This window comes from Lynx rufus, unplaced genomic scaffold (assembly GCF_022079265.1).
Source record: "Lynx rufus isolate CCGP_SWC_20201006 ecotype Redwood Valley unplaced genomic scaffold, mLynRuf1.p SCAF_3, whole genome shotgun sequence".
NCBI classification, from domain to species: Eukaryota; Metazoa; Chordata; class Mammalia; order Carnivora; family Felidae; genus Lynx; species Lynx rufus.
Genome location: NW_025814845.1, coordinates 172505119 through 172524097, shown reverse-complemented (window position 1 = coordinate 172524097; position 18979 = coordinate 172505119). Strand labels below are relative to the sequence as shown.

At 42.0% G+C, this 18979-nt stretch overlaps 1 protein-coding gene and 1 pseudogene across 2 annotated transcripts in view; both read left to right on the top strand.

Moving 5' to 3' along the window:
• The window catches only part of NRG1 (neuregulin 1), a 1107867-nt gene that overhangs the window by 871864 nt on the left and 217024 nt on the right, over positions 1-18979 (top strand). The gene's annotated exons all lie outside the window — the stretch shown is intronic.
• On the top strand, positions 13610-14064 carry LOC124520020 (mitochondrial import inner membrane translocase subunit TIM16-like; annotated as a pseudogene).

The following is an 18979-nucleotide window of genomic DNA, read 5'->3' as shown; positions in this document are numbered from 1 at the left end:
AAAATGCAAATAATTTCCACAGTCTAGAAAAAAAAAATTCTGTGTGTTGCTAATTTTTTTCCATGTTCAATTGTATGTTTTGGCATTTCATAAGTATGACCTGTCTTAGTTTACTACATGGTCGCATGACTTCCTGATGGTTTTCTAAAACCTAAAAAAAAAAAAAAAGAATGCTTCCATTTTCACATTTAGCATTTTGTCTGATCTTTCATAGTTTAGGTCCATGACACTGAGAAAAATAACAAATATTTTCTTGTGTATATATAATACATATATACAAACAATAGTAGAAATACGCAATTTCCTAGGTTAATAACATTTGAAGACGTCATTACCACCACCACCATCAACAAAAACCATTACTGCTGTTAAGAGCTTGACCTTGAAAGTATAATCCTAAACTCCTCTGTTTACAAACAGCGTGTAACCAGGATATGAAACGCTAGAAATTTAAGTAGCATAAGTGATTTGGATTACTTAGGTAGCTATAAGAGACCTCTAGATCTTAATTTTAGGCTAGGTCTGCATTGGACAGCTAAATGTTTTGATTGGATTGATTCTAGTGAATTTAACTTGAATAATTAACTTAACTCTGTGTTATTTTCCTCCTCTGATACACTTACAGGACAGACTTTTAGAATCACGTAGACACTGAGATAATCTCTTTTGAATTAGTATTGTGTTATTACCATTAAAAATTTTAACTCTGGGCACTTGGGTAACTAAGTCAGTTGAGTGTCTGACTCTCGATTTCAGGTCAGGTCATGATCTCATGGTCATGGGATCCAGCCCCGGATCGGGCTCCGTGCTGAGCACGGAGTGTGCTTAGGATTCTCTCTCTCTCCCTCTCTCCCTCTCCCTGGCCTACACGCTCTCCTCTCTCTAAAAATTAAAGAAAAGAAAAGAAAAGAATAAAATAAAATATTCTTAACTCTAACCCAAAATGATTATCTTAACTCTATCCCCAAATAATTACCTTAAAAACAATACATTTAGCAGTTTTAAAGATAAATTATTAGGATGTATCAAAATTGAACACTGTTAATTAACTGAACACCTTGTAAAATAGACTCATTTATTATCCATCAAATATGTTCAATATACCTAACAGGCTAAAAGTACCATATTCAGTACCATGGAAGCCATAAAATTCCAATAACACAGAATCTGCCCTCAAAGTAATTAACACCTTTTTATGTATAAATTAATATGCATTCATTCATCGTCAGGAAAGCAGATAGATCTTTGATCAGTGTCATTTGAACAAAATAATCAGGCATGGTCCTTGTTTTCTATGATTTGCAAAATGTGAGACAGAAAGGTAAGGCCTAAGAGTAATCTTAAAACTCCTAAGTACTTTTGTACTCCAGACCATTTTTGTAAGAAATGTATGCAAACAGAACTCTACTTTTGGCAGTTTGAGTGACTGTGCCTTTGAACAAGCAGATGTCATACTCACGAGCACAGCAAGAGGACATTCTCTTTACCAGCCATTTGCCCCTTACCCAGAAACTTGGAGAAGCTTTGCAAACCTATGTGCTCATAGCATGGTAAGGTGGGGATGTTCTCTGTGATGACAATGGGAGGCTGGTCTGAATCATTCAGGGTTGGTAATACAAAAACCAAGAAAAATTTAAAGTATTTAAAAATTTTAAAAAACCTATTTGGCCAGATAATATAGCAAACTCAAACTGGTAAACTTGTCTGCATTTTTACTATATTTCTCAAACCATATTTATATCTCCTCAAATAGGAGTAAATTTTGGAGGATTTAAAAAAAAATTACTAATCCAAAATTAGTTACAGGACTTGGATGGGACTCTTGCAAGTGTGGAGCTCTGAAGCTTAAGTTTTATTGGTTTTACCATAATTCCATCTTAGTTCAGATATTTTCAAAACATGGGAAGTGTGATTGAAGACATATGTGTCTAATTAGTATTGGTCCCATCATCACAGAACGGCGACGTTAAAACATTTAGGGATAGCCCATGAGTGGCTTTTATTGTTCTGAGGCTCTGTCTTTGGAAATGTGGATGTCTGAATGTATAGACAATTTCACCAACGTACAGTCCAATCCAAATAGTTTGGATCTCAATTCCAACATTTCTTTCAGAGTCATGCGCAATTTGTCAAAACTGTCTCCCCATTCTTTTATCACCCATTTACTTTGCCTATACAGGTCATCTATGGGCTGATTTAAAGCATTTTATTGAGCATGCTCAGATTGTTCTAGGATTTGAAAAGGTTTAGATAATTTTGGTTTCTTGGAATTAGTTAATGCATACCACAACTTTCACAGAAAAACATTTGAGCCAAAATGGCTTTAGGGAAGTGTTGTATGTTTTAATGAGGTTGGGAAAAGGAGATAAATTCATCTAGTCATAGTAACATAGTAAATCTTGCTAAGAGGAATTTCTTCTAAGCAGCAAAGCTATCATTTCATTCCAGATGATTTTGGGAACTTGAAACATGTTACTCCGCTTTCCTGTCTCTGAAAAGAAATTTCCACTTGGGTTATTTGTACATATCAAAAGATAAAAACTTATGGACTAGAGCAAAAACAGCAGAGTTCAACACATTTCTTACCCATGCCAAAAAATTTTCTGCTTCAGGACCATGGACCTTCCTTAGGAACAAGTACACATTTCCCTGATGAATCCTTAGGCTGTGATATATTTTTGAGTTAAATTGTTGTTATTTATAGAAAAGTTCTTTATGTCTGCCATGAACGCACATCAAAGTTTATACAGCATCCATCCCTATGGCAGGTGCTTTATCTTACAGATTATTTTGGCAGAAACATTTACCAAAAATATCCCTGTGAGAAGTAAAAACAAAGCTTCACCCTCTAAAAATAGAAAAAAGCCGCAACTCTTTAGGTTCCCCTTGGACCTGTGGATGAGGCTTATAAACCTCCTTGGAGTCCATTTGATGTCTGTGAGTCTGGCTGAAGCTCAGAGGAAGGGTTGGAAACAGGAGAGTCTATAAAGACCTAGGATTGCTGAGTCGGTTTCATTCTCTGCTCTCTGTGAACATTTCCAAATTACTTCCCTGCATGCTTTGTTTTATCCTTTCAAAATCTAAGTTGTATAACCAAAGGAGGTAAAATACAATGTAAGAGGACATTCAGAGCCTGGAAAGCACCTTGCAGGCGTCTTGTCAATCATTCACCTCCTCAGTTTACAGATGAAGGAAGTGAATCAAGACTGGGGGAGTGAAGTGACTCCCTAGATCCATAGAGCTGGGAAGTGACAGAGCTGGGAGAGTCACTGCAGACACCAAACTGTCTTCCTACCTGTCCTCCCTGACCCATACCTTGCTGTCTGAGACACTATGTACATTAAAATGTCTTTATAACTGCAGGAGCTTTTTATTGCTCTGTAACAAGTAACCCCAATCTTAGCGTCGGAAAACAACACTCGTTTATTAGCTCCCAGTTTTGTTGGCACAACTGGGTCCTCTGCTTGGAGTCTTACAATGCTGAAGTCACGGTATTGACTGGGCTGTGTTCCAACATGGAGCTTAGGTCTTCCTCCAGCCTCAGTCAGGTTGTCGGCAGGATTCAGGTGCTTGTTGTGGTGGTACTGATGTCCCTGTTCTGCTGGCCATCAGCTAAGGATGGCTCTAAGCTCCTAGGAGCCACCCTCCATTCTTAGGCAAGTGATCCTCCCGGTGCGTGGCAGACACTACTCCAAAGCCTGCAGGGTGATCTTTCTCTTCACAAAAGGCCCAGCCCTTCTTTTAGGGACTCCCCTGATTAGATCGGACCCACCCAGGATAATCTCCCTCTTGATTAGCACTCAAAATCAACTGGTTGGTAACCCAATCATGGAAGTGGCGTTCCATAATATCAGTAGGTCCCACCCATACTCAAGGGAAGGGCATCGCACAGGATGTATACACCAGTGCCCAGGAATCTTGTAATTAGTATTAGAATTCTGTTTGCCAAAATTGGTAATATTCTACTCATTTAAGAACTAGTTTTCATTTCTGCCTCCTTTCCCCTCTGCTGCCTCCCATTGGGCCACTTCAGAATTACCTTTCCTGTAGAAAATCCAAAAAAGGGATGATGACAGGAGGTAAGTTGAGAACAGTGTGGTGAAAACTTCAAATCCATAAAACTATATGTGATTCTTATCGGTTTTATTTATTCTTTGTAGCCTTAAGTGCCAATGGCCCTGGGATAATTCAGAACTGTCTCTTCAGTAACTGTCGAAGAGTAAAATAAACGACTCATTCTTCTGGCATAAAAGCTCCTTTTAGTAAAGTTGTCTTGGACCCAGAGATGCTTGGGGAAGTGGAGGCTGGGTTGGTAGGAGCAGCAGCTGGGAGTCAGGGGACAGTGACAAGTACAGTGCCAACTCGAGGCTGGACACTTGACTCCCATGAGCTCAGTTGATCCTTACAACAGTGACCTGTTACCAACCATAGGTATCATAACCCGCATTTTACTGAGAAGCAGACAGCTGTGAAGCAGGATCGGCATTCAGAGGTCTGTCTGAGTCACTGGTGCTTTCTCGAAGACAGGCTTCTCTTCCTCAGGCTTCTGTCCAGGCCCACAGCAGAGACTGTGACCCTCAGAGGCTCTCAGGACATATGGGCAGAGATTGGGGGATGGTAGATGTGGCCGCTGAGTGACAAGCACCTTCTGAGAGGGAGATCAGGCAATCAAAACATACCAACTATACAAAGGGACTTTTTATTTCTCCCTTCCAGAGTTATAATTAAATTTTCCAGAAATCTCAAAGAACACTATACATAAATAAATTCGTTTTCCTTTAGCACAGGAATTTACAAATAAGGGATTACTTGATCTTTATAATACCTCATTATGATGGTTAATGAGTAACCAGTGTTGATATTATCACACCAGTTTTTGGGTTTGTTTGGTTTTTTTTTAAATATGGGACATAAGACATTGAGGAGGTAGGCAAGGGACTAAAGTAGATTTAAGTCTATAAAAATGTAGTGATAGAGGCATCTGGGTGTCTCTGTTGGTTAAGCGTCTGACTCTTGATTTCGGCTCAGGTCATGATCTCACAGTTTGTGGGTTCAAGCCCCGCCCTGGGCTCTGTGCTGACAGTGCAGAGTCTGCTTAGGATTCTGTCTCCCTGTCTCTCTGTCCCTCCCCTGCTTTCTCTCTCTCTCTCTTAAAATAAATAAAAATAAACGTAAAAAAATTTTTTTAAATATAGTGATAGAAACCAAATAGGCTTGTTCTTGAATCCTGCCAGCTGTAACTTTGGTTGAACAGATCAATTAAGATATAACTAATAGAGAGCTTGGAAAATTTGTGGTTACCTTGTAAAAGCCCAGTTTGCATTTGAGTCAAAAGTTAAATTTGCAAAATTTAAAAAACCCTTCCACTGCTGCTCACTTTGAAGTTGAGTTCAATGTCAATTGAGAAGTCTTTGAGTACATGTATAGTCTACTCATTTTAATATACATATACAAACGTTGAATGTGTACTTTAAAGAGACATAGAGATCATTCCTGAGGCGTCATTCCTGCAGATCAGAGACACCTGAAAACAAATCATTATAATAATGTAGGTGCTAAACTGAAGATATTTATGCATAAGGAAGATACAGCCATTGGTTCTATTTGGAGGATCAGGGAAAAATAGACAGAAGAGGTGAGTTTTAACTTGGATCTGGAAAGAAGAGTAGAAGTTTACTAGGCTGAGAAGGATGAGAAACAGAGTTAAAGCCATAGAAATAAGAAAAGGTAAAGCTCACTGTGACCAGAGGCATGGGAGAAGATAGGAGAGAGGTTGAAAATTTATGCAGTACCTCGACTGGGAAGGACCTGGCTGCCCTCTAAAGAGAAGTTTCCACTTCACAGCAGCAAGAATCCAATAAAGATATTACAAAAGGAATGACAAGGTAATAGCTATATTTTAGAGGATTAAGTCTGTTAGCAGGAGGGAGGGTGACTGGGTGTGAGCGCAGAAACAGAAGAGGAAGACTTAAGGGGCGCCTGGGTGGCTCCATTGGTTGAACATCCAACTTTGGCTCAGGTCATGATCTTGAGGTTTGTGAGTTTGAGCTCCGCACAGAGCCTGGAGCCTGCTTTGGATTCTGTGTCTCCCTCTCTCTCTGCCCCTCCCCTGCTTGTGCTCTCTCTTTCTTTTAAATAAACCTTAAAAATTTAAAAAAAAAACCCTAAAATTAAAAAATAGAAAAAAGAAGAGGAAGACTTAGAAAAGTCGAGTGACAGAGTGACAGTGGACCTAGATTCAGGGAGAAGCCAAGGTGGCAGTGATGAGTGTTGAATGCACTGGGGTTGGGGACACCAAATGGCTGGAATCAGGGGAGGTAAAGAAGACCGGAGGAGAAAAATGAAGGGCGATGCCTAGTATCTGTTCATAAGCTTCAGCTGTTTTTGTTTTTGTTTTGTTTTTAAGTTGGGGGAGAGATGGGGATTAATAAACTGTTCAGTTTGAGGTAGTTGGAATACATATACATATACATATATACACACTTTGTGAATTATCAACATTTGAGATAGCCGGCAGTGAATTATGTTTTTATAGGATTAGCATGTATTTAAGAAGAAAATGGTTTTCGATATTGGGCCATGAGCCAGCATTTAAGAGACAGGTAGAAAAAAAGATTTCAGAAAAGACAGAAAGTTCTGCCACTGAGATATTATTCTGAGTCGCAGGAAAAGCTTTCAAGATGACGTGTGCATCAGGATTCCCTAGGCATGAGGGCTAAAAAGAGAACACTTCATAGGCCGATTAGGAAGGCTTAGTGAATTTTTGAGCAGTTTCATTAAATTGGTGGTGAGTTGGGGAAGGAGAGGATTCCTTTAGCTGGTAAATGAAAAGGAACTGAGGACGTTTGGTACTAAAAGGAAAGGCCACGTCAAAAGAAAGCCTTCTGTTTTAGTTTCTTTGTTGGAATAGGGAAAGGTAATGTTCATGGAAAAAGAAAACCGGGCAGTTGTGGTGGCCTGGCATTGGAGATGGGCAGGGCAGGTACAGCACTAGGACAAGGGAGGGAAAGAATTGAGAACACTTTAATTAAAGTTTCCTAGGTAAGAGGGAAAAAAGTAAATTAAAAAAAAGTGAGTTGAGAAAGCATGTCCTAAGTTCTTTCCATTGTGCTTGTGAGAGGGAACTGAGGTTTTAGCATCCACAGTAAACACCCACGGACATAAATCCTACCGTATTGCTGGTGCTCAGGGGTCTACTTATTATCATCAAAATAATAGGGAGAGTGGATCTCTACCTCGTTCTATGAGACCATCTTTTAGAAATAGCAACAGAAAAAAAAAAAAAAAAGATTGTGCAATTCCAAAGCAAGATAAATGTCATCTTTCTCTTCCTATCTACAAAACCAGCACTGGTTTGGGTCAGTCTCAAAGACATGAGTCTCAACTGGACTGACAAAATTTTTTGTGCCACAATATATCTGCTTTATGGGATCTCAGAGATTTCTGTCAACTCAGGGACCAAAAAAAAAAAAAAAAAAAAAGACGACTCAAAAATGCTAAACCAAGCATATTCTTAGATTTTCAGTTGGATATCTAGGGTTCAGGATACCCCAGAATTTCTCTGGGCCCCAAAAGAATCCTGCATACTGGATAAGACTGTGGGCAAGATCAGAGTTCCCTGCATCGTTTGAATTAGGTGGTTTCTATCTTGCATCTATGGGAAAGAGTTGGAACATACCCAATCTTTATGATTAAGCAGAAAAGACAACATTTTCCATAAGAATGTAATCTTCTGCATGGTTGGTCACCAGTTATTTTTTGGATGGTCATTTGGTTTCTGTCACATTAGCTAATTGTTTTGCTAAATCATCTTTAAAGATGAGTTGCCTTCTTGAGTTGTTAATACTTGTGAAATTCTTTTCCCAAATGAACGAGAATTGAAAGATATATATACATATATATATTTTTAACACAAACATACACCAAAGTTCCCAAACATATAGTGTGTTGAAAGTGGGTCTGTTGCAAAGTAACTTGAATTCTAGGCCTGGGTCCAGGGGTGGGGAGGACTAAAACATTCCACTGAGAACTTCACTCTTGGCTCTTAACTGAAAACTAGAAATCCCTAGTCAAATCAGATATATGAAGCATCAGGCTCTAACATGAGGAGAAAACGGAAAAAAAAAAAAAAAGAAGTCTGGGGGGAGGTAGGGAGGGAATTCATAAAGATTAATAAGGAGGTTAGAAGAAATTATGTGGGAAAGAAGGAAAAAGAATAATTATGATGTTATTATATTCCTGAGCCAGGTACAGAATTTGTGGGTCATTGTTTCATTTCATACATCCCCCAGTATCATGATGACATTATGAAGTAATCTCCAATATACTATAATCTGTTTTGGAAATGCTTTCCCCCAGGTGTCTCTTATGGGACACACTGAAGGAAGGAGTTGATGTGTTAAATTACTCTTACTGCTCAAATATTTGAAGTACTAATTCATCACTCATGACATTAAATTTATCTTTTAACATCGTTATAAATTTCACAGAGGTGAATCTTTTCACAACAACGAGTAAAGTGTCTCTTGAAAGGAAATTATGTTAACCTTGGAGCGGATCTTACGGGGCAGCTCCTAAAAGACGCGATGCATCTGAGTCTCTCTTGGCTGTAGATGAGATGTGCACACAAACTGAATCCCAAGTATGCATGGAGAAATCCCTTTGCATTTGTTGCATGGTTATAGATGCTGGGAAGAGAGCAAAATGTTAGAGGATTAAAACCAGACTCAAAGCTAAGTCTAAGGTAGGTACGGACAGCAACTTGCTGCAAGGACCAAATCGGGTCTTACCATGGGTCTACAAAGTGAAATATAATCTTATGGGGAGAGCAATCTTATATTAGGCCCAGCTAGAAAGGGGTTTTTTAACCCTGTTAATAATGCTGTGTGTGCAGGTTTTCATCCATTATCGTTTTGTTAGAACATCCTTGCTGAGATCTAGCTCTTTTATGGGTCTGGCACCTCACAAGAATCCAAGCGGGGAAATGGATCCAATAAATGTAATCTACAGGTGAAACTTACAGAGGCAATTTGGGAAAAGAAGCCATCCTTCTTGGGGTTTTACCATTTTGCAAAAGTTATCACCACATCTCCTAAAGTATTGAGATTTTTACTGATTAGTCAAGATTTGTATTTTATGTGTTTGTTCTTGGAAAGGCTTATTTCAATAGAAATTATCCCACAGTGTTATGTCTAGTATCATCATCATCATCATCATCATATCATTTAAAAATTTGATCAAATAAAGTACACACACATATATATGTGTATGTATAGCCTTATCTACATGTGAAAGTAATTCTGTTTATTCTTATTCATCAATTAACAAAATGCATGTAAATTGGCTATGATGAGACAGACACAGAGCTAGAGATATAAAAGAGAACATGAAATTGTCAGTCTTTGCCTTCAAAGAGGTTAATATACAATGAGAACAGATCATTCATTGTTTAAAAAAAATCACAAAAACAATGATATAATAATAGACAAAAAGAAATGTTATGAAGGAGATACAAAAGTGTCTTAGGAGATTAAAACAGTTTTCAAAGGCAGTGGACAGCTTTTCCAAGCAAGTGAAAGCTTTTCCAAGCAAGCTTTTCCAAGGCTGAGAGATAAGTGGGATTAGGCAAAGTGGGTTGGTTGTGGAAAAATTCAGGCATAGGAAACAGCAAGTGCAAAGGCACTGAGGCCAGAAACAATGGCAAGCTTTAGAGGCATGTTGCAAAGAGGTCTCCGTGACTGAAGCAGAGGGAGGGAGGGATGAAGCATAGTGAGAGAGGCTGGAGTCAGGCATGACCTAGCCCTTCAAGGACATTAGATATGATTCTATGAATCTATGGGCTAGATTTGCATTTCCAGAAGACTTCTCTGACTACTGTATTTGACAAAATAACTAGAGGGAGCAAGAGTCCAGGTAGAAAAGCTTTACTGTGGTCAAAGCAAAGAAAGGATGAAGGCATGGATTGGGGTGGTACTTACTGAAAAGGGATAAAAAGAGACGGAAGTCAAAAAGAGAGCACATGGGAGTGGGTTGGATGCAGAAAGGGCGTCAAAGATGATTGTCAGAGTAGGTGATTAGTAATTGATTGATAGAAAATGGTAATATCAGAACCAGGCTTTTTATATTCATTCTATTCTATGTAAATCCATTCTATGCAAAAGTATTCAGTGCTTACCAGATACAAAGCATGGTGCTGGGAATCTAATGGATAGCAATATGAAAAAAGTGTACAAAAGGATATATGATCTCTTTTATATGCTCACATTCAAATACAATGTTTCTCATTAGTGGAAAGAGAAATAAAACTACATACCCACATACATATGTGTACTCACACATGCAGATGTATACACATGGATGTGTGTATATGTGTATGAGTACATATAGGTACATATAAATTTTAGGTACTTGTATCACATGCACACCTGAATTAAGCACTTGTTTCAAGGGGATTGTGGAAGATATACATAAATAATTACTGTGGAGGTAAGGAAGAGAAACCAAAACGTTGCATGAGACTTTGTTCTTAAAAGAAATTAAAATGTTTCAAAAACCATGAAGTCTTCTAGTTCCACCTTATTACAGAAGAGATTTATGACACTGGCCCTATTTACCAAATACAGTCCATAAAAAGAAATTTACGCACTAGTATTCAGCTATATGATCCATTTTAATATATGATGTATTATGGTAATCATGGGCATAATATTATCACTAATAATAATGATAAATAATAACACCAGTAATCATCCATGTATAGTAATTTTAAAAGATCACATAATAAGCAGAACAATGTAAACATAGGTTCTATTTAATGTTGCTTGAAACTTATCTTTTTAGTTTTTATGTTTGTTTTTTCTGGAGGAGATTCTGAACTCACAGTTTTGTTATCAAACTGCTTCTCTCCACAGCAGACAGAATATGATTCATGAGCAATTCTGTCAAGTATTTGCCAAATGTAATGGAGAACACCTTTCCAGTCTCCCCAGGGCATTTTGTGGGTCAGAAGTCCTTTGTTTAACAGACTCAACTTGCATGTTGATTCTAAGAGTCCAACCAAACATACAGGACAATCGCTCATCTGTGAGTTCTTAAGGCTCCTTTCATCTCATTTTCTCACACGATAGTCTTTGCTTGTTTCAGTTTTGTGTGTATTCCTTTTGATCGCTTGTTAATGTCTCCTGTTTATAGGGATTGTATTATCTAATCTCTAAAATAGTATGTAATTGTCATTTAGTGTTACTATAATTGTGCAGAAGGTGGAGTATGTTTGTAATCACTTACTCTTTAAGATTTCTCACATCCAAGGGTCCTTTACTGTTCTTGTACTTAGATTTATATTTTTAATTTTGTGGGGTTTTTTCCTCTAAAAATAACCCTCAAATTTTATGAGTTTCAGGCCCTGGAAAACTTATCTGGCCTGCTTTTTCATTTGTATTATAATAATTTGCTTTTATGCCTTTCTCACAGTATTTTAACTTCATGAGAGTAGGGGCATTTTTTTTTTCTCTACTATCTAGCATTTAGTTCAGTAAATGCTTGATGAATGAATGAATAAGTAATGCACATTTAGTGGTTGTTTTGAAGTTGGCTCTGGTGACTGAGATTTTCTTTTGCATTCATGCATCTTCATTAATGCCAACTTTGTTGCAAAGTGTTTTAAAAAAGTAATTATCTTAAGTTACTTTTAAAAAGTTCAAAGTATTTGCAGAATTCTAAATTAAATTCCCATTACTGTCAGTATCCGTAATATTTTGCAAAAAATGCAATCTATCTTCATATGTTAATGTTCTTTCATTTTATTTATATTTTTTCTTTAAAAAATTTTCTTGGGGTATTTTCCAAATGGGAATTGCTGCGATAAAGGGCATACTTGGCCAGCTTTGTAGATTCTAAGAGTACTTTAAAAGGAAAGCCTTGCCAAAGAAAAATGTTCTGGTACTGGATTGCACTGATTTTAAGCTGTCATTTAATATAAGATCTCCATTTTGTCTTTATTTCTCAAGTTACTTATTTATAAATCGCCACTCTATTTTTCAGGAGTTGACAAATGTTGACAGATTGACATATGTTACTTGAGAGCTGATATACCTTCTATGATACGTACTCTAAACGGTAAACAATATATAACAACTTAGGAAAATTATACATACCATGAAGATATGTCACCATTTCTAAATTATATAATTCAGGTTCATATTTTGGTTTTCAAGGAAGCAAAAATACTCTTCTTCCCTTCTCCATCCCTTCTTCTGATCATTTCCAAGGTTTAAAAAAAAGGAGGGGGACGGAAACCTCAAAATCATTGGCCGCTTTCTGACCATAGAGATGAATAATTTAAGGATAATCTCAAACCCTTGAAAAATCTCGTGTTTTCATTATTAAAGAAATGGACTTTTATTTGGTTATTCTTTTACCTAATCATAAATAATGGAATAAAACAACCCTCGAAAAATTAACATTAAATAATATAAAAGATAAAGACATATTTAAATGATATATTGGTAGAAAAAAAATTTTGGACTTTGTCATAAATCTTCTGACACTTCAGCTGCATTGACAACTAAAATATGACTCCAGAATCCAAACATAGGCCCAGGAAGCCCTGTCATCCAATTGCCTCTTCATCATCTTTCTTAGATGTTCTTTCAACGTTTATCATTGCAAATTTTGTCCTTTTTTTTTTCTCTCTCTCTCTCTGTCTCTCTAGCACATCAAACCAAAAAAGAACAATGATCGAATGCTCACTAATACCCAACTTCCTGCCTTCACATTCACTCATTCCCCAGGCCTGAGTCTTTCCACAGGAATCATGCTATTACTTGGTGGCCACTATGTTTTATTATAAAGACACAGCAATGTCCTGGTGCCTGGGTGGCTCAGTCGGTTAAGTGTCCGACTTTGGCTCAGGTCACGATCTCATGGTTCGTGGGTTCAAGCCCCGCCTGGGGCTCTGTGCTGACAGCTCAGAACCTGGAGCCTGCTTAGGATTCTGTGTCTCCCTCTCTCTCTCTGTGCCTCCCCCGCTGCGCTCTGTCTCTCTCTCTCAAAAATAAACAAAAAAAAAGACAATGAAACAAACAAACAAACAAAAGACAACAAAATCAGCAAGGTCAATGATCTTTTCCGTGGTCCTTCATGCTTAGTTTGGGAAAACTGTCAACTAGTACTATAGATTTGTTTAAATGGAAAATTATCACAAAATTGTAGGTTCTTCCGTTATCCTCACGGAAAAATTACCGTAATGGGGAATTAATAAGCTGTTTTGAGAAGTAAAACATCTAGACCCAAACCAAATCCATTCCAAAATGAATTCTAGTATTTCTATAGGTATGGGTTTCACTAATGCCTTCCCGTTTTGTTTGGAAAGACCTGAAACTTTTCATCCCAACATACATGTTTGCTTGATATTCCTCAATTCTAAAACAACGATATATTTGATAACATTTATCTATTGTATACCAAGCCTGTAAAGGGTCTCATATCCTGGAGATAAAGTACGCATGCCTAGCGCGGAGTCACGCAGGCGCCCTCGCCCTTGACCTCTGACGCGTCGGCCGCCCTTGAGCCTACGGCCGCGGGGCCAGGAAGCAGCAGTCCAAGACCCCGAGGCAGAGCGGCCACCATGGCTAAATACCTGGCCCAGATCATTGTGATGGGGGTGCAGGTGGTGGGCAGGGCCTTTGCCCGAGCCCTGCGGCAGGAGTTTGCAGCCGGGCAGCAGCTGACGCTCGGGGACGTGCTGTACACCAGTCTGCAGCTGCCTCCAACCTGTCCGGCCTCAGCCTCCACGAGGCACAGCAGATTCTCAATGTCTCCAAGCTGAGCACCGAGGAGATCCAGAAGAACTACGAACACGTATTCGAGGCGAACGACAAATCCGTGGGTGGCTGCTTCTACCTGCAGTCCAAGGTGGTCCGAGCCAGGGAGTGCCTGCAGGAGGAGCTCAGAATCCAGGCCCAGGAGGACAGAGAGGAGCAGATGCCCAAAACGTAACCACTCAGCCCGTCCTCCTGCACCCTGCCCACCACCTCTAATTTATAGCTCGGTAATAAATGTCTTTTCGGAAAAAAAAAAAAAAAAAAAAAAAAAAAGGAAAGGGCTCCCCTTTTCTGAATTTTGCTGCTTCCTGCTTGTTGAGCAGTGGCCCCTCCTGGGAAAACAGAGCTATTTCAGGCAACATTCAGATTTCATTTTACATTAGACTCTGTGGAATATTACAGTGCTATTTGGGTGTATTCATAATCTTTCCCCTGATTTTGCTGTTTTTATGGCCTAGTACACTTACATTTGGTGTTTGTTGAAGGGTAATCAGAAGATATTTGGACATCAAACTTTTTCAAAGTAAATAATGATGGCATTACTGCTAAGGTATCTCTTAACAGTTCTTATTACCCTGCAAATTAAACGAGAATAAAATCATTCTTCTTTTAGGACTATTTAAAATGAATGATTTTGCCCTCCCCTTCCCATATTTCACCTTTATTTAATTGGCAATTACAATATATACCTAAAGGCTGTCTGCAGGTAATGGTTCAGTTAGCACGTGCCCCGGAGAATGGAAAATCAGGAGCAAATCACCTGTAAAGAGGAGGAAGTCCATTTCACACATTGCTGTTCATACTCACCTCTTCCTGACCACAACAGGAGTCTACCCTGTAAATTAACTTTCTAAGTTAGCCACGGCTGTCATAGAACTATGAGGACGTGACCTCTACATGGTTCTGGGTCATTCCACGGTGTGGATTACCCTGGCCTTTAACTTGTGTCCTTTGCAGCAGGGTGCCCATGTTTTCTGGATTTCATTGCTCTTTAGAATTCTCCACCAGAGGGAGGGCAAGGGAAGAAGGAGTTCATCCGCAATTCTGAGGAAAGTTTGAATCTGAGAAAGCTAGCGTTAATGTATTAAAGATCTCTAGGACTGTCTTCCCAACTCTACCTCTCCCTACTTGCTGTCCCTCTCAGCAGAACTGAGTGACCCTCAGCTACTATAGTAACTTGATTGATGGTCGTCTTTTAACCAGGGTTTGAGCAGTTCCTTTGAAAATTAAGTTGGAGTGAGAGATACAGTTTAAGACACCCTCTTTGAAGAGGCTAGATGATTATTATTTATTTTGTGAAAAGCTAAAGATGAGAATTATGACAGGCACGTGGTTACCCACGTGAAGGCGGGGTACGCACGCATTCAAGGGGCAGATCCAGGAAGATAGCGCCATCGACCATCTTTAAGGTTCTCGGAGCCCTTCTGTGCACCCGGAACAGCCTCACACTCAGATTCCCTTGCACACAGTTTGTCTTTGCCCTACGCGCGCGTGGGGCACTCACTGAAGTAAGAAAGGAATGAACTCCACACTCTCATGCAAAAACAACCAAAGTTTCGCTCCTTCCCGATGGCTGCACAGAGCCTTCTTTTGGGGGGCAGGTGTCAGAGTTCCAAACTTTTTTCTCCAACGTCTCTCCGCATTGTTGGGCACGGACCTTCCCTTCGGGGCTGCTTGGCAGCGGAGGAGAGCGAGGAGCCTCTGGGTCCTTTCCTCTGTCTTTGAAGCTCCCGGGGCCACTGGGTTTGGTTCCCGCGAGCGCGGCGGCGCGGGCGCGGGCGACGTCTCCGCGCGGCTTCCAGCGACCCCTGTCGGGGGTTCCCGGCAGCCGCACTGCGCGCCGCCGCCCCCCGCCCGGCCTGGCTCGGGGAGGGAAAGGGGCTGCGCCCGGGAGCGCCGAGCCCAGGCTCCTCCCGGTGGCGTGTCCTCGCCTCCGGGTGGGGGTGTGGTGGGGAAGAGGGAGGGGGCGAGGCAAGGGGAGGGGGAGAAGGAGGCGCCAGCCTCCAACCTGCGAGCGGGAGGTGGGTGGCTGTGGGGCAATTGAAAAAGAGCCGGCGAGGAGTTTCCCCAAAACTTGTCGGAACTCCGGGCTCGCGCGGAGGTCAGGAGCAGAGCGGCGGCGGCTGCCTGGGCGAAGCGAGCGCGGGGCAGGACGGTGAACGCCTCTCCCTCATCGGGCTGCGAGCGCGCCGGACGGACGCCACCACCGGAGCCGACAGCGGCTGGACCCAGCGCGGCGGGAACCGAGGACTTCCCTGAGCGACACGAACAGCTCCGAGAGCGAGAGCGACCGCCAGCCCCAGGTGGCCCGGACCGCACGCCGCGTCCGCGCCGCTCCCCGCGGGCGACAGGAGACGCCCCCGCGCACCGCGAGTGCCTCAGCCGGGCCACGCGCTCTCCCTCCTCGAGGGACAAACTTTTCCCGAACCCGATCCAAGCCCTCGGACCAAACTTGGGGCGCGTCGCCTTCGCCGGGAGCCGTCCGCGTAGAGCGTGCATTTCTCGGGCGAGATGTCCGAGCGCAAAGAAGGCAGAGGCAAGGGGAAGGGCAAGAAGGACCGAGGCTCCGGCAAGAAGCCCGCGCTCCCAGCGGGCGGCCCGAGCCCAGGTGAGTGCGCAGCACGGCCCGACTCCGCGATCCTCTTCCTCCTCCTCCTCCGCTGGCGTCGCCTCTCCCTCGCCTGCCCGCGCCCTGCGCTCCTGGCGCCTGGCGCTGCTCCCGCGCGTCCGCGGAACCGGGCGGTTCTCGCCTTCGGTGGGGCCGCCCCTCACCTGGGCGCCCAGCCCCACCCGGACGTCCGCACCCCGCGCGTACGGTTGGGGGCGGCATCCGCGGCCCGCGCCCTCCGGGGGTCCGGGTCGCGCAGCACTCCCTGGCACGGCCTTTTCCTAGCGCCCCGCAGCTGAACCCAGCCCGGGAGCCGGACCGAAGTGCGGGAACCGAGGCTGGGTGCGCGCTCGTCCGGCGCTAGGAGGGCTTTGCGCGGGCCCCGTCTGCCCTCTAGCGAGAAAAGCGGGAACGGGTCTCCACTTGGCGCGCCTGGTTGGGCAGAGCTGGGTGGTCGGGAGAGAGGCCCCAGGAGCTGGAGCGGGTGCGCGGCTGGGTTTGGCCGAGGGGAAGCCCTGTAGGGTCGCGGTGTGTGCGTACGTTCACCCTGATTCAGCCCTGAGATACTGGAACTCAGATCAGTTGAGAGGGATTCCTAGAGGTCAGCGAAGCAGATAAAAATCTAGCCAGTGCCAGGAACCAGGTCTGCTCCAAATACGTTCTCAGACTTCCAGCTTACCAGTTCTGGTTTTCAGGACCTCCTTGATAAATATGCTTAATTTATGCTCCCAAGAGGTTCCAAAAAGCAAAAGTTTGTCTAAATGTTTGAACCCAGGTGCCTGCTGGTTATATAATAGGATGAAATGGCAGTCGAGGCTTTCTAGAGACAAATCTTGCTTTTGATCATTAGCACACGGATGTGAATGACAGTTTCACCTTAGATTTCCCAAGGAAGAGCTGATCCTTTAGATACACATTGTCTTGAATAGAGCAAGCATCCCACATAAATACTTGCTTATGAGCGATTGAAGAAGATGCTTAAAAAAGGAGAAGAGAGGGAGACGTATAAGGTCTTTTTCTTTTCTGTCTCGTCCATTCCCAATTGTTAATTGATCCAGATTCATTAAGTCACTTAAAGTCACTTAAAGCATCCCCCAGCACTCCTGAAGAATTAATTCAATAGCACTTGGTAATACTGTGGCTGAGAAGATAAGCAGAAATATTTGTTCCTTGTAGGAAGAAAACAAGATTTGCTTAGTCTTCTTATTGGCATCACTGATAGCATTTCAGAACCTGACTTACTGGCAGGGACCTTCGGCAGGTTTTGAGCAAAACAGAAATTGAACAAAGAGTAATTGTTTGGCCACTGACCATTCCTGTGCATGCTTGTATAATAAGATACTGCTGATCAGATTCACCTTAGTTACTTCATGAGGGTATATTGAAATTTTGTTTACTTTTACCTTGTGTTTTGGAGACAAGGTCTGAAATGGGGAGCTGAATTAGCAACCTCTATGTGACTTTATCTATTGTCCTTTCAAAAGTCATCATGGTAAATTAAAGAGACCTTAGATGTAGCCAGAACTGTAAAGTTGTAGAGTTATTTGTGGGGGCCTTAGGTCTTTCCCTGTCCTGCCTGTGAACTCTGCCTTCACAAGTTTCTGTGTTCCTCTGTAGGTGGTCTGATGAATTAAACAGGGCATTGGTTTGAAGTGGCATCCCTCTCAGGTAACAGGTTTGCATTTTGTCAAGGGTTTATAGTGGCAGTGCCATAACATAGACATTTCAGATAATCAGGTAGTTCCGTGGGGGGGAGATTTAAGAGCAAGCAGGCATTTCTGTGTCCTACAGATCTTATCTTCTAGGTAGCAGCTGTGTTGTGACTACCAAAGGTTCTCCCTTGACACAGAGTTCCAGAGCTTCCTTGGTGGCTCTCATTCTGCTTTCCAGTCCACGTTGCGAGTCCCTCTAAACCAGATAGATTGGCATCTTTAAGTGACATTCTCCCTATTATCTTCCTGAAAATTGAGGTGAACTTGGCTCGGGTTGGTTTTTAGTATGTTTATCTCCCTTTTCCATCAGGGAGTCGTCATCTTTGGGGAGGAACTTTTTACCTCCTCCAGGGCACCTTGGAGGAGGTAAAAAGTCATATAAATCACATAAACCACTTAAGAATATTGATTCTTCATTCGATTTGAAAAGAATGGTCAACTTGAAACCAGCTCTCTGTAAAAGCACATGGCATTAATAGTATTGCTTTGAAATCAGCGTTTCTCTCCTTGTCGTTTTCCTTACAATGGTGAGTGCCAGTTACATTTCCTTATCTTGGGGGAATAAATAACCTATAGCCGTAATGGTTTGTGGGAGAAACTCAGGTGCCTTCCTTAACTTCCTTTGCACTCAAGTTCTCCAGGTGTCCTCAAAAGAGCGACTTCTGGTGTCATCACTGTAGTGTTGCCCCTTGACAAGCCAGCCCAGATGAGGACCTACGGACCACACCCATCCGTTAAATAGCTCCTGCATAAGAGTCTGTCAGCCCCACACTTGACCCCTTTCTTAAAGTGGCCACTGCAACTGCACACGCTACATGACACACATGAACTGCCCAGCC